At 27.2% G+C, this 14807-nt stretch overlaps 1 protein-coding gene across 3 annotated transcripts in view; it reads right to left on the minus strand.

Annotated features, from left to right (window-relative positions):
• LOC123268484 overlaps positions 1 to 14807 on the minus strand; it is a 36624-nt gene that overhangs the window by 17477 nt on the left and 4340 nt on the right. The window contains exon 2 of one of the 3 annotated variants that reach the window (XM_044733589.1): positions 3702 to 4021. The exons of the other annotated variants lie outside the window; for them this stretch is intronic. The gene's annotated coding sequence lies outside the window, so the exon portion shown is untranslated. The remainder of the gene's footprint in view (positions 1 to 3701; positions 4022 to 14807) is intronic. 3 annotated transcript variants of the gene reach the window in all.

Below are 14807 nucleotides of genomic sequence, written 5' to 3' on the forward strand. Positions count from 1 at the left end.
AATTTTACTTTTATTTTTTCAAATTTTCGACATGTGAGATTTTTTGGAATAATTTTAATCACTGAGAAAATTTATCATGTTTGCTAAATTTATTTTGATTAAATTTTAATTTTAAATTTGTTCTTTTTATTTGTCATTTATTTAAAATTTAATGATTTTTATTTATTTAAATTAATATTTATTTAATCAATAATATTTAATTGATACAAATAATAAATAATTGTAAAGCTTTATTTTAAATATCAAGCATTTTCATGAATTTTTATTACAGTATTTCAATTTTTGATAAGCTGTCCTAAAAACAAAAAAAAATATATAAAAAACAAGCAAATTTAATTTTAAATCCACCGAAGTGGACGATTGACAGCTCGAGTTTTTTTTTAACGAGATGATTTTTATAAAATATTTTACTCGGTCATAGATTCGTTGCTGGTATATTTATTTACGTGTACATAAAAAAAGAGGAAAGAAAATTTTATGATTACAGACTATGGCGTTTATCGATGACAGAAGAACCATTCAATTTAATCGCCCGACTATCAATTGGAAATTATCGAGACTATCGAAGTACTGGGTGTGTTATGACCCTCCTATCCTCTATAACATATACATGTGATGTACTGGGTGGATGCAGTATTCCAATATAATAGTTGAACAAACGTGTAAGTGAATACGCGCTGGTAAAAAATTGTCAATAATTTACGGTGATTTTTAGCGATGTTTATTTTAGCAAATAAACTCTGTGGAAAAACTGTATTTAGCAAAAAAAAATGTGTAACAGAATATTATTCCGAAATTCTCGTTACGTTTCGATTCAATCGATTTACGAATAAAAGCCTGATGATGAATATTCTTGAGGATTATGCGAGTAAATAAAGTAATGTAATGTGGTATCAGCGAAAATTGAATATTTTAAATTGCTAAATCTACTTTGCGCAGACTGAAGGCTGAAAAAAAGATATTGAAGCATTTCCTGCGAACATTAATCTTTTACGTCCATTATATATCATCATCGTCATTCTGGAATAAAATAAAACAAGTTGGTACACAGTAGAGTACGCAGTATGTAAGAAATAAAAGTAACAAGGGCGAGAATAAGAGATAACGCAAGTGGATGATGTATTCGAAAGCGGTCTATGTAATAAAAGTATGAGTAAGGTGGTTTTAAATGCAAAGAAACGTCTGCTCTGAAGGAATTTTTTTTCGATTATTCTGTACATACATGTATGCATCGTATATGATAGTATGTCAGTAGAAAACGCCGCGGCCATTTGTCATCACTGCGGATAGTTTTACATAGTTTCTTCGGATGTGTCGTATCAAAGAGGATGAGATGACAAAGAATGTGGGCAGGATGGATTATTATTTCTAAGTGAAAGAAGACATGAAAGATTTGGCAGTTTACTGTATATAGCAGAGAATTTTTTTACTTTCAATTTTAAAGAAGATATTACCAAGTATTGTAGGATGTATTTTATTGTTACCGAAAGAGTAATGAACAATGAACAATGATTGTTCGGCAAAGTAACTTTGCAATAAATTTTCTAGTTTATTCGGAAAAGCTTTTACTGGTTCTGATGTTAGTTTTTTTTTGCTACAACTTTGTACGAGTATAAATTTATTCAAATTCTGGATTGAATGTTAATGTTGTACTTTTTTTTCAATTAAAAAAGAAATATACGAAGTAATTTTTATTAAAAGTTGAAGACTACTGTCTATAAGGATAGCCTTCATTTGATAGCCTAGTACTTTGATGCTTTATTAAACAAGTAATTCTACTTAGTAAGTTAGTTTGACATTAATAGCTCTATTAAAAATTGATAAAATTATTTTTTAGGTTGCTATGAAAGTTAAACAGAGTTTAAAAATAATTAAGCCAGTTAAAAGTTAAAAAAATGGACGGCAAGAGCTATTAAAAATACGATAAACGATTTTTATTGATGAAAAAATAATTTTATGATGAAATAATAAATTTTAAAACCAAATTACGGAACTTAAATTACAAAACTTTAAAGAGTTAGAAAATTTATTTAGTTGTAAATTTAAATGATGTTGAGACCTTGATAATTTTATAAATTAGTTTTAAAGAGAAAATATTTCTAGATGAGAGTTTTTTCCGGAGAAATTAAGTTATTGGGTAATTGATTTGAGTTGATTGATAATTGTAATTAATAAAATTAAATTAAGTAAAGTTTGGAAAATCCAAAAGTGCACGCCTTACAACGCTCATTCATTTCTTAAGAAAAAAATTAATTGTGTAATTGATTAAAAAAAAAAAAATTATAATTAAGTAATTTCTTACAGAGTATTTTTTATTTTTTTTTTTTTAAATATCAGCGCCCTTTTTTTTGTCATATGCGCACGCAGTCTAAAAAAATCTAGCTTGATCAAGTGGCGCCATAGTTTTCACGTGACAAATAAGAAAAGTTTATTTGGCTTTGTACGGTTGTATCGTAGTGAATTTTAATAAAAATTCAATTAAAAAAAAAAATATGTAAACTAGGCCACTGACATGAAATACGGACCCAGTTCATCGAATTCTTAAACTAATAAAAAAGGTCCGGTCTTGAAATATCAATTTGTTCGTCCACATAAAATTTTTTTCAAAACGTTTTTTTTTTTTTCAAAATAGCAACATGAAATGATTTTAAAAAGTAAAAGATGGTTTAATTTAAGTGTTTTTTCGATGTATATCTACTTATATCATTGTATAAGTGTAATATGGTTGTGATAGAGGCATTTAAAGATCACAAAATTGCTTGACCTTGATGAGTCTAGTATATAAAGCACAACCTCACGTGCTTCGCGCTATGAGGCGTGCAATATATTAATGTTTTGTCAAGAATTAAGTAGGTCAACAGCTATCCAGGATCTCATGGTCCAGAACCTGCGCACTAGAGTTTAATATGCAAAGTAACTGGAACAAGATAACTGTAAGCTTCTCAGAAAACCAATTTCCTTTTCTGCTTAGTATTTTTTTTTGTACGTATTATTATCATTCATACTATTGTTAGATCACATTTTCACTAAAGCGTTTTATCACTCTATTTCGATAATTTAAAAAAAAATTAATTTGTCAGTACAGAGTAGTAATCCCGTGCTCTGTTGTGAATTGATCTAGGTCAACAAAGATGATGGTGGTTAGTTTCAGTTACCCTCGATTTACTGGACCATGATATTGTGAGATTTGAAAATAGAAATAAAGCCTTAAACTTTTTTATCTCAATCTATTTTTTTATAGTTATTGACGAGAAAGCGTTTCGAATGACAGCTTGTAATATCTTTTAAATTAATCATGTCTTCTCTATCATTGATACTAATAAAAATATTTATACCTTCCTATCAACTAGTATTTTCTTCACAAATCACTTTTCACGATGACTTTCAATTAAACTAATTTAATAAGTTTATATCCAGTCAATTAAAATACAAAATTATTTCATTCAAATGATTTAAATTTATTTATTGGATTTAATAATTAAATAAAAAATTTTAAGTTCTTCTATTACATAAGAATATAATTCCTCAATTTTTTATTTCATCATTAAAAATTATTTTAAAAATTTTTAATCACAACGTTTCAATTACAACCTATTTTTTTCTATTTTTTACCTAAAAATTAAATTTATAATTTAAAATTACTCTCGAAAAGTCTATTGTACTCTAAATAGCCTCAAATATAGGAAAAATATACTATCCACCTCAACCCGGAAATTGTTGGTCGCAGCAATGGTTATTCCAATCATCGACTACTGCTCTTTGGTCTTGATAGATACATCCAAAAGATTAGACTACAAGTTACAACGTCTGATAAATAATGGCATAAGATTCATTTTCAATTTGAAACGTGATGAGCATATAACACCTCATAGACGCTCGTTACAATGGCTCACAGTCAAATCGAAGCGGTACTACTTCTTGGCTTGTTTTTTGTACAAACTTTTTAACTCTGGTGAACCTAGATTCCTCAGAAGCATGTTTGTCGAAGAGTCACCAGATATTAGACGTTCTGAGAGAGTGGCTGCCAAACAGAACAATATCACATTTAAAATTCCTAATTTCTCAACTACCGTCTACAAACAATTGGTATTTTTAATTATAATTTATTCTTAATTTTTTTTATTATAATTGAAAACCATAAGCGTTAAATTTTAATGTTTCACTTAAATAAAATAAATGTTAAATTAGTAATTTTTTTATTCTAATGATTCTGTTCAGGGTAGGATAAAATTATTTAATTATTTCATTGTCATCATTCTTGATACGTACGCAAATTTTAAAAAATAAATCAGACATTTTATAGTTGGTGAAAATTAAAAAATTCTGTTAAACAGATATACAAGAAAAAAAAACTCTTAATTTAAGGACGTTTCTAGAGAAGAAAAAAACACCAATAGGTTATGGCTATTGGTTTCTTTCTCACGCACTACAGTCAACGCTCTCTGTATTTGACCGCTCTCGAACATTCATTTCTGATTTCATCGATACGCCTCTGGAGAGAATTACCACCTGATGTCACCAATGCACTTAGCATAGATACTTTCAAGACAAAAGCCTACAAATTCTTCCATGACCTTGAGCTTAAGGAGAACTTGAGTCCCGGCTTCACCGATGATGACTCAAATCATTAATAATTGGAGTGCTATAAACTATAAATTTAGATCTAAACCTAGTCTGATACCCACTTTAAAAACTTCTTGCCTTCTCTTCAGCTAAAACTGGAACTTTAAGAAATTTCTTGCTTACGTTTATTTCACCTTATATTTTTCTTTTGATTGTAAAAAACTGATGATATTTCTTAAATCTTTTGATTTTCACTATTTGTTAGCAAAATCTTAATATTGTTACAATATTTATTTAGAGACGTTTATACTCTTACATGTACTTTATATTCTTATATTTTTGTACTTTTGCCATTCGGCCATTGCCTTGGCATTCAAATTAAATAAATAAATGAATAAAATTCAAAATTTTTAAACTCATAAATTTTTAACTCCATTTTAGATACAAAAAAATAAAAATTATATCCAGAGAATAATTTTTTGACTCAAAAATTTGATAAAATAAACATTTCAATATAGTAATTTTTTTACAGAAAAATATCAATATTTGTTTGAAGTATTATAAGAAAATAAGCAAATAACTTCACTTGAATTAAATAAAAATTATTTTAATCAACTTAACTATTTCCATAGATAAGACAGAATTCTTCAGAAAAAAAAGCTAATCTATTTTTAATAGAAGAAACAATATTCTCTTAAAAAAATTCAATCACTTTTTATCGAAAAATAAATTTTTTTTCAAGATAACTATAAGTTCGCATCAGAGAAAGTGGTATATGACGTATCACTCTATATATTTGTCTTGTCATGAAAGGGAAAAAAAATTCCAGTAGCTCTAAGTCTTCCTTTGTTTAAAACCCTCTACTCGTTACACCTCATCCCTTTTCTCTTATATTATACGGCACACATTTATACCGGGCATCTACACATACATACAAATGTATGTAAGTAGAACTCTATATACCATGATAAAGTGTGTCTGGTAGACCCAACACTTTTTCACAACTCACACTAGATGTATCTGAAGCTTCAGCTTGTCACCCTCGTATAACAGAATGGCAGAACGTTGATGAAAACCGTAGGCGGCTAAATGATCGGAAAATTGCCTAGCAATTTTTACATTCCCTTACTATACTCCAGACATCAATTTAAAGCCGCAAAATTAAATGTTAAATTTATTATTTTTTCATTTTCCTCAACTATAAATAATCTCCAATTATAAATAATTTAACCACCCAAACTTTTATTTTTTTAATTTAAATTAATAGGTGATATAAATGTATTATTCTAAAGTATTATTTTACATTCGATTTGACCCTTTTACGAATAGAAGCGTAGAACATACAGTATAAAGTAACAAGGAGTAGAAGAACGTGATCAAGTATAAGAACCCAGAATTGCCCTCTACTCGTCTAAGCTTATTCTGTATTATCACTCAATTTAATCGCATTCTCCCGAGCAAACGCGTGTGTCAACTATATACATCTGTAATATATATTTATCGTGTATCGTACATTGTATATTGTATATAATACATAATATGTGTACCTGACTCTTTTATTTGTGCGCAAGTAGTGCAAGAGTTTTTTCTGCACAGAATAACTACTGATACACGACGACAATACTTTTAGTACAAAGAGAAAATTACTTTGTTCGCTTACAACTTTGCTTCTTATTCTTACTCATTTTTTTATACTTTCTGTACTTATAACTTTATCATTCAAATAATTAGTTAATTGCTACCATTCAACATCAGAAGTATCACAGTCACAATTCTTAATAAAAAAAAATTTACTCTAATTTAAAACTTCAAAGTACCGAAAAAATTTATGTATTTTTTTATGAGCTAAAAAAAGTAAAAATTCAAGTTTTTGTCGGAGTAATAAACGTAAATTAAGTATGTAGATGGAGATGCAATAAAAAAAATAAACAATGAACCGGGTCAGTTAAGATAATTTCAATAAAGTGTTATTTTACTTTTTCTGTTTCCGGCTTTTGATAGTATTTCTAAAAAGAGTTCACTGGCTGCCTGGCAATAGCCCAGGAAAAACTCATGACGTCAACAAACGAATGATGACAAAAGATTATTCCTGCTCTGCGAGTGCTATGGATCAAGTTTTACTCGTAGAACTATACATATTAGATATAGCGCTCTGAAAAAAAAAATCATAAAAATAAGGTTATCATTTTTTAGCCATAAATCTCCTTCATTTGAGCGCGAACTTTGTTCCCTTACTTAACTTCTTGAGCGTCGATTTTAAATTTTATTTTTTTACTTGCTCTCGTACTTAAGTTGTACTTATCAACTCTCGAGTGCTTCGTTAAACAAAGCCATTGTTTTGCTTTTTAACTACTTTATCATCTCTTGGCTACAAATATTGATGAAATCAACCTAATTAATCAAACAAAAATTTTCCTCATCGATATTTTTGTAAATTGTAGTTTAAAAAACTGAAAAACACGCTTTAAAAGAAAATTAAGCTATAAAATAAAATTATTTTAAATAAGTTTGAAGCAAGAATAGAATGCTTGATGAAATTGTTATAAATATTTTATTTGAAGATATTTTTCAAAGAAATTATTACAAAAATATCTCAAAAAGTCTCAATTATGTTTTATAATAAAATTAATTCTTTTATTGATCACTTAATTCTTATTTTAATTGAAAAATATTCCGTACTTTTTACTTTGATTGGTTATTAAACCGTTTTTTGGTATTTTTAATTATAATTTATTCTTAATTTTTTTTATTATAATTGAAAACCAGAAGCGTTAAATTTTAATGTTTCACTTAAATAAAATAAATGTTAAATTAGTAATTTTTTTATTCTAATGATTCTGTTCAGGGTAGGATAAAATTATTTAATTATTTCATTGTCATCGTTCTTGATACGTACGCAAATTTTAAAAAATAAATCAGACATTTTATAGTTGGTGAAAATTAAAAAATTCTGTTAAATAGATATACAAGAAAAAAAAACTCTTAATTTAAGGACGTTTCTAGAGAAGAAAAAAACACCAATAGATTATGGCTATTGGGTTCTTTCTCACGCACTAGCGCTGCCTCTACAGACTATCGCTCACCTACTTCCACTCACGTAAAATATCTAAAGTCACTAACTTCAAACATTTTTTTTTTAAAGATGAATACCGCTCGTTTATGTTATTTATGATAAAAAATACTTGTTATATTTTCAATTAATGATTCTGAGTTTTTTAAAACAATCCTAAGGAAAGTACGATTGATATTTAATAAAACGTTCGCTTGAACGTCGGTCAGCATAGGTTTTGTATCTAAAATATACAAATTTTAAATGCTAAATATTTCAAAATTTAATGCCTTAAGGACTATTTAAAAAAATTCCTGTGTATAGAGCATACTTATGGGTATAAGTACTCAAAATTTCAAAAAAATTAAAAAAAAAACAGTTTTTTCTCGGCACGTCCTTAAAGAAAAAATTCCTTAAATTAAATAAGAAAATATTTTTTAAGAATTAGGCAAAATTGTCTTGAACCAAGAAATATTTTTTATTTTAAGATTATTTCTGATTCAAAATCATAAAATTTTTCAAAATGTTGTTTTTGGTCCAAGATTTTCTCTCTTTATTCATTTTAATTTTTTTATCAGTCTAGATATACGTACGGGCTGTTAATAAAATAATATTAAAAAATTTTTAATTAAAACAGATGTCTAAATTTTTATTATAATTACTTAAGTATTTCAATATTTTGAATTGTTCCAGCAGCTATTTTACATCTAAATATGTTAAATGGACATACATGTAAAGCAAAATTATAATAATCCTTGTAGCAACATCGATAATTGTATTATATGCCTGATATGAGCAGCGCAATGTCACTCAAGCATCAAACCCACGTCTTCTGCACTCCCTAGTGACCATAACAGACACCCAAACCCACATGCTGGCCATCACAAAGTTCATATCACACACTCGTCTTCATGCATGCTTTTAAGTCCGGCGTGTGTGTGTCTAATGTACCGAATGCTGTAATAATTTTTCATAAAATAATCCTTTGATGCATCAGCCAGCATCAACCAGCAGTTAAATTTTCACTCTCGTCGTCCGTACACTCTATAGTTATCATTATCAACTAGAATTAACACAAGACTCATTTGCGTCTCCATAAACTACAAGAAGAAATATTAATATTGATAATAACAATACCAAGAATATAAATCACCTAGAAATTCTCCAAGGAAGCAGAGAAGTAATAAAGCGGGAGCACAACATTATAATTATAGAAATCAAATGATCATTATATGCTAAGCTCTAATTTGACTAATGTGACTTCTCATTAGCGTTTAATTTTATATTCTATCATTTTAATTGATACATTTCACTAAAAGTTTTATGAGTAATTTCGTTAACAGAGAAAAATCATTTTTTTTTTATTGTCTTTTTTTTAAGAGCTTAGTTAAGTAATTACAGAGTATTGCTGTGGAGTCATACTCGGGTTAATGCAAAATGCTAAAGAATTATTTTTCACAGTGTAACTTTTAAATGGGTCAAGTCGGTCTTTCATTGTTAGCAATTTCTATCAATTAACTCGAATGCACCGGCTTAAATCACAATTACAAATCCGTCATCGTAAAAGCACTGCTTTAATATTCTATCGCTTAACTTATTCAAGTTTTCAATTTTTTTTTTTTTTTTTTTTTTTTTTTTTTTTCATATTTATTTATATATTTATTTTATGTGGGAAACTGTGAGCGACTTTCAGAAGTGTAAATAAATTCATGTCTCGTCTGACAATTTTTTTTTATAATAAACTTTTAATACATCTTAGAAATTAAATCATTGAAATAAAAAATTGTATGTACTGAAAATTCAGTATCAAACTTGTTAAAAAGTTTTATAGATTGAAAACTTAAATAAGAATATTACCTTTTATATTATATAATATTATATTATGAAAAAAAAAATAAACTTTATTAACCTTGGTATTTTTTTACTGTTAAGAAAATTTATACGGAGAGAAAATAAGCTGGAGTTATTCCAAGCAAACACGACGAAATATACAAAAGTTGTATAGTTATTTGATATATTAATTTACGAAGTATAAAGTATAAGTTCCGCGGTACTTATGCTATACAATAGATTGTTCTTAAGCACACGTGAGAAATTTTCTGACTTGTATAAATAATACTTAGATAAATGTACATAAAAATGATACGTGTAAATAAAATATATTGTTGTTCTTTTTTCGCGTTCCCGCAGATCAGCTGAATTAATCATTTAGACTGAGGCAGGGTTCGAAGGATAGGTCTTTTAGTTTCTATAGAACAACTTCTAATTAACGGAATTCGATTACAAAGCTACTTAGACTTGATGGAATCCTTTGTGAATGATTTTTTTTCTCCGACTACTTCATTATCTCGTTAAAAAAATAAATGAGAAAAAAAAAGTAATTTATAATTATTTAAAACTATTTTTTAGCAATTTTAATTTGTTATTTTAAATACCACGAGTTTATATTTATCTAAATTTTTTTGACACTTTCCCACCGAATTCTCTGCTATTAAAACTCATCTCTAGTTCGTTGACCTTTGTGTTTTCTGCAAATTTATCATTTTGTTTGTTGAATTTTACCCACGATAATTTTGTTTTTAACAAAAAAAATTAAATAATAATAAAATAAAGTTTTATATATTTATTCAAGATTTATGCGTTTTAATTTTTAATATTTTTATAACCTTTAATTATTTCCAGCTTCCAGACTTTTAAAATAAAATTTTTATATTAATTTTTAAAAATTTTGTCGAGAAAAAATGTACTTAAGTTATCTTTTATTAATAAAATATATGATAAAAATAATAAAATAAAAAAAATCACGAGCTTATTTTCAAGTTGAATTATTTAAGTTGATTAATGTTGACAAAATCTCTGACAATGTCTTTGAGTCTTTGAGGGTTAATATTGATTTTAAAAAAAATTTAAAGACCCAGAGATTCCCGACAGGGATCATAAAAATTTAACGCCCTCGGCTGAAATTCTGGTCTAGTGAACAACCTTATCACCTCCGGGGAAAAACATACCTGTCTTTAAAAGCCCTATGTACACATAAATATATGTAACGACTATGGATCATACTTTGGTCTAGCAAACAATTTAAGCTCCCGGTTTATTTTTAGCTTTGACTTTAAGTTTTATAAATCCCAATATTCGTTTACTGAAACTAAATAATAAATAACTAATGGCAAATATTTTAAATCAAACGCACAAAATTATTAATTTTTCAGTTCTGCGCAAATTGAATGAAAAATTTTATGAAATAAAATAAAAAGTTCAAACATATAAATTTAATATTAAATAAAGAATTAACGAGTTGACCCGAAGAAGTTTTACTTTCTGCGGTGACGGTGGATTTTGTTCTCATTAATTCTGTCTGACGGTCCAAATATCTCATTTCCGGTCAGGACATTGCCTGTGCATTCACCCGAGTTGATAAGAAAATATGATTCTCCGTTTATCCATCGGTTGTTTAAAATTTTATAAGTCGAAAAATTTTTTTAAAACCTTAAAATTGAATTTCTGATTTTTTATTTCACCGCAGAATATATTATACATTTTTTTTTGTTTTTTAATTGAAGCTCGGCATCAATTCGGACATTGAAAGAGGTGAACTACGTTTCATGCATTACGAAGAGGGTCACAAACGTAATACGTGGAGAGTGACGCGAACGAGAACACATGAGTACAGAGCAGAGAGAAGCCAGAAATATCTCTTGCAGATGCTGGTGCTCCACTCGCGTTGACCAGCGGACCGAGTTGAGCAAAAGCTTGATCGATTTTGGTGCTCGGCCGGCGATGAAATTCGTGGAATGAGAAAAAAACAAAGACTACAAACATTAAAGAGTTTTTTTAAAGTTCTCTACGTGGTTTTCGACCCACCCAAACGCTATCTTCAAATAAAAGTTTTATTAATTTTTTGGGTAGCATCGTTTGATTCATTCTAATTTTTTTTTTAGAATGTATGCATTGCGCTGATGATGAATCACTGGGACTTTATATTAATAATTTAACCACACATGTTTTTTTCGGTATTTGTAAAACTGAGTAAACTTCTATTGAAGTACAGTTCTATGAAATGACCTCTTTACTCTTCGCTGAAAAATCAGTGATATTAAAATTAGTTACTTCAGGCTGAAGAGAAAATCTAAATAATAAAAAAAAGTTGAGAATTATTGGTATGAAGAAATAGAAGAAAAAATTTATGCAATGAATGTGTACAGTTTTTTTTTTATTGTATAGCTTAACCCATGTTTGCAATTTTATCATGCATAACTATTAATTTTTATGACAACTATCTTGAAAAATATTTTTTTTTTTTTTTTTCAAAAATTAAACACTTTAAAGAGAATTAAGATAATTTTTAGTATTTCGGTAACAAAATTTTAGTAATTGTTAAAATTTCGAGCTTTATCGTTTTTTGGTCATAGAAAATCAAAAAACTTTTACTTTTTTTTTTTTAGTTTTATTCTTAATGCAAAATATCAAAAGAAAGGAAAAATTTAGAAAGATTATCACTGTATCTATAGATCGTTCATCAAATGTCAAAATTTGAAAATTTTACAATAAAAAATATTTATGATAAAATTTATGCCTAAAAAATTTCGATAAAAAACAACACAAGTATGAATTTTTTGGCGTTAAAATCAAAAAATGTTATCGAAGTTATTTTGGAGCCAGAATAAAATTTCTAATATGTTTTAATTTTAATTTTATTTTTTTTTTAATAATAATACTACAAAAAAAAACAGTTAATTTTTTGTCGTCAAAAAATAGAGGAGTCTCAAATCACTAAAATTTGGTGTGAAATTTCGCTTGAAAAAGAAATTCTTTATAATTTATTAAACCATCAAGCTCAAGAATCAAACCTTAAAAAAAAATATTTTTTTCAAATCAATACATTCTTGGATTAAAATTGGAGTCATCTGAGCCGTATCAATTATTTACGACACAAATTGATTGGTTTTACAAATGAATTTCTAAAAAAAATCTCAATCCTAAATAACTGAACAGAAATATTAATTGATTTTACAATAAAATAGTAGCTAAAAATCTGAGTTAACAAGAATAGCAAAAAATTTACATTATTTATCTTGTAATCACAACCTTACAAAATGGTCTAGTCAGTAGTTTGAAGCCCTCTTATAGTGTTTCCTACACATACACACCAGTCTTGAGAGAAAGAACGTGCATTATTATTTGTCTCCAGCATCACACGTGTCGATGACGCCGTCTCCTTATACATTACGCTTCGCTGCGGTTTCGGAATAACAAAATAAAGTGTAGCCACCGGAATACGGGATCATGAAGACAAGTAATAAAAAATCTTTAAAAAAAGGTTACATATGTTCAAAACACATGAGCTTTCAGATCCCGGATATCTTCCCACGTAATACCGAACCCCGTTATTTAATTTACAAAATGAAAAAATATATAGTAAGAAGATAAATAAATAATAAATAATTAATTGAAATTTGAGACGAGTAGAGCGATTAGTCATGCTCTAGATTTCAATAAACCGCCAAAATAATCAGTCATGGTACGTTAAAATGTCAAGGTAAAAATAATGCGCATCTACGGCCTAGTTCCATGACATTATAATATTTTATTTGTATTAGAAAAAATGATTTAAACTTCTGTATGATATCATATATCCGATACCATCATATGCAAAGATAGACGTATTAAAGCAAACGAGTATTAAAAATACAGAACGTATAGTATGTAGTACCCCGAGGAAATACCAGTTATATTACATACTCGAGCGCAAGCACAAGATTACTCATATCAGTATGTACATAAAACCACTGTGCTTTTGAACTCTATTTTAGTTATATTAGACATATATCGGCTTGTTTTGGTATAATAAAACACTTATCCTTCTACTACCTCAAGAGTTTGCATCTTTACATATTGCAAGTATATATATATATATATATAATATCAATCTCGAGATAAAATAGTTTGAGGGATCCACTTCTACTTTGGATCTCTAAAACTTTAAAAAGTATATGTAGAGAAAACTATTTTTTTCTCCACTGGTAAAACTACTTTACAATATTTTAAAAACTTATATTTTATAATTAAATAATTTAATATCCATCTCGAGTTTTTATGTAAATATAAAGTTTAACGGAAAGTTTTGATTATAAGTTTAAAGAAAATCTAATGCTACACTGAAAAAATTTTCTGAGCCAATTAATATTTAATTTATGCTAGTAGGTTATTATTTTAGAATTTAAATCGGTAATTAAAAGTGTTTTAATTAACAATCCTTTGGATTGGATAATTTTAATTAATTTTGTTCTAGCCATAATATTTATTCCTACCAACGTAATCTGATATTAAATTTTAATTTGTGCAGTTGAATATTTACTTTAAGTAGATTTAAATAAAAACTAATTTTGCTAATCATTGCAAGTTAATTTTAACTTTGTATTTATATTATTTTTCAATTCTCACTTATAGTTTTTTTTTTTAAATTTTATAATCTACTTTTTTAATACTATACACTGAGAAAAAAAAGTATTACTTTTTAGAAAATTTTCTTGTCACAAGAATATATATTATGATAATTTTCAAGAATATATTTTCTTCTCTCAAGAATTGATCGAATTAATCGAAGTATTTTTTGTTTAATTTAAGTGAACCTATTCGTTTATTAATCTATCAAAATTAATGCCAACATTTTATTATCATCATAGATATTGATATTCTTTTGTCAAAAACCAAAATTCATTTTAAACGATTCTTGAGTCAAGAAATTTTTTTCTGGACAAAAATTTTTTTTTTCTCAGTGTAGGAATTTAATTTTACTAAAATGATACACAATAAAAAATTTTGCGTCATTGCATCAAAAAATTTTGTGTTAAATATTTCACACTTTTTTGTGTTAATTTAACATTTTTCTGTGTTAATTTAACACAATAAATGTTAAATTTACACAAAAAAGTGTTAAATATTTAACGCAAAAATTTTTAACACAAAATTTTTTGACGCAATGACGCAAAATTTTTTACTGAGTACTATGGTAGTGATTTTTATTTTGGTTTGAAAGAAAGTGACTGTGTTTTTGACCTTAAAAAGTGTGATATTAACTTTAACATCAGGGTCAAAAGTTATATATAGAGCATGAATATAAGTAAAGTCTTTATTATATGTACATAGGTCAGATGCAGATTCTAAGTGATAAAAACTGGCACAAGCCGTCATC

This window comes from Cotesia glomerata, linkage group LG7 (assembly GCF_020080835.1).
Source record: "Cotesia glomerata isolate CgM1 linkage group LG7, MPM_Cglom_v2.3, whole genome shotgun sequence".
Classification (NCBI taxonomy): Eukaryota; Metazoa; Arthropoda; class Insecta; order Hymenoptera; family Braconidae; genus Cotesia; species Cotesia glomerata.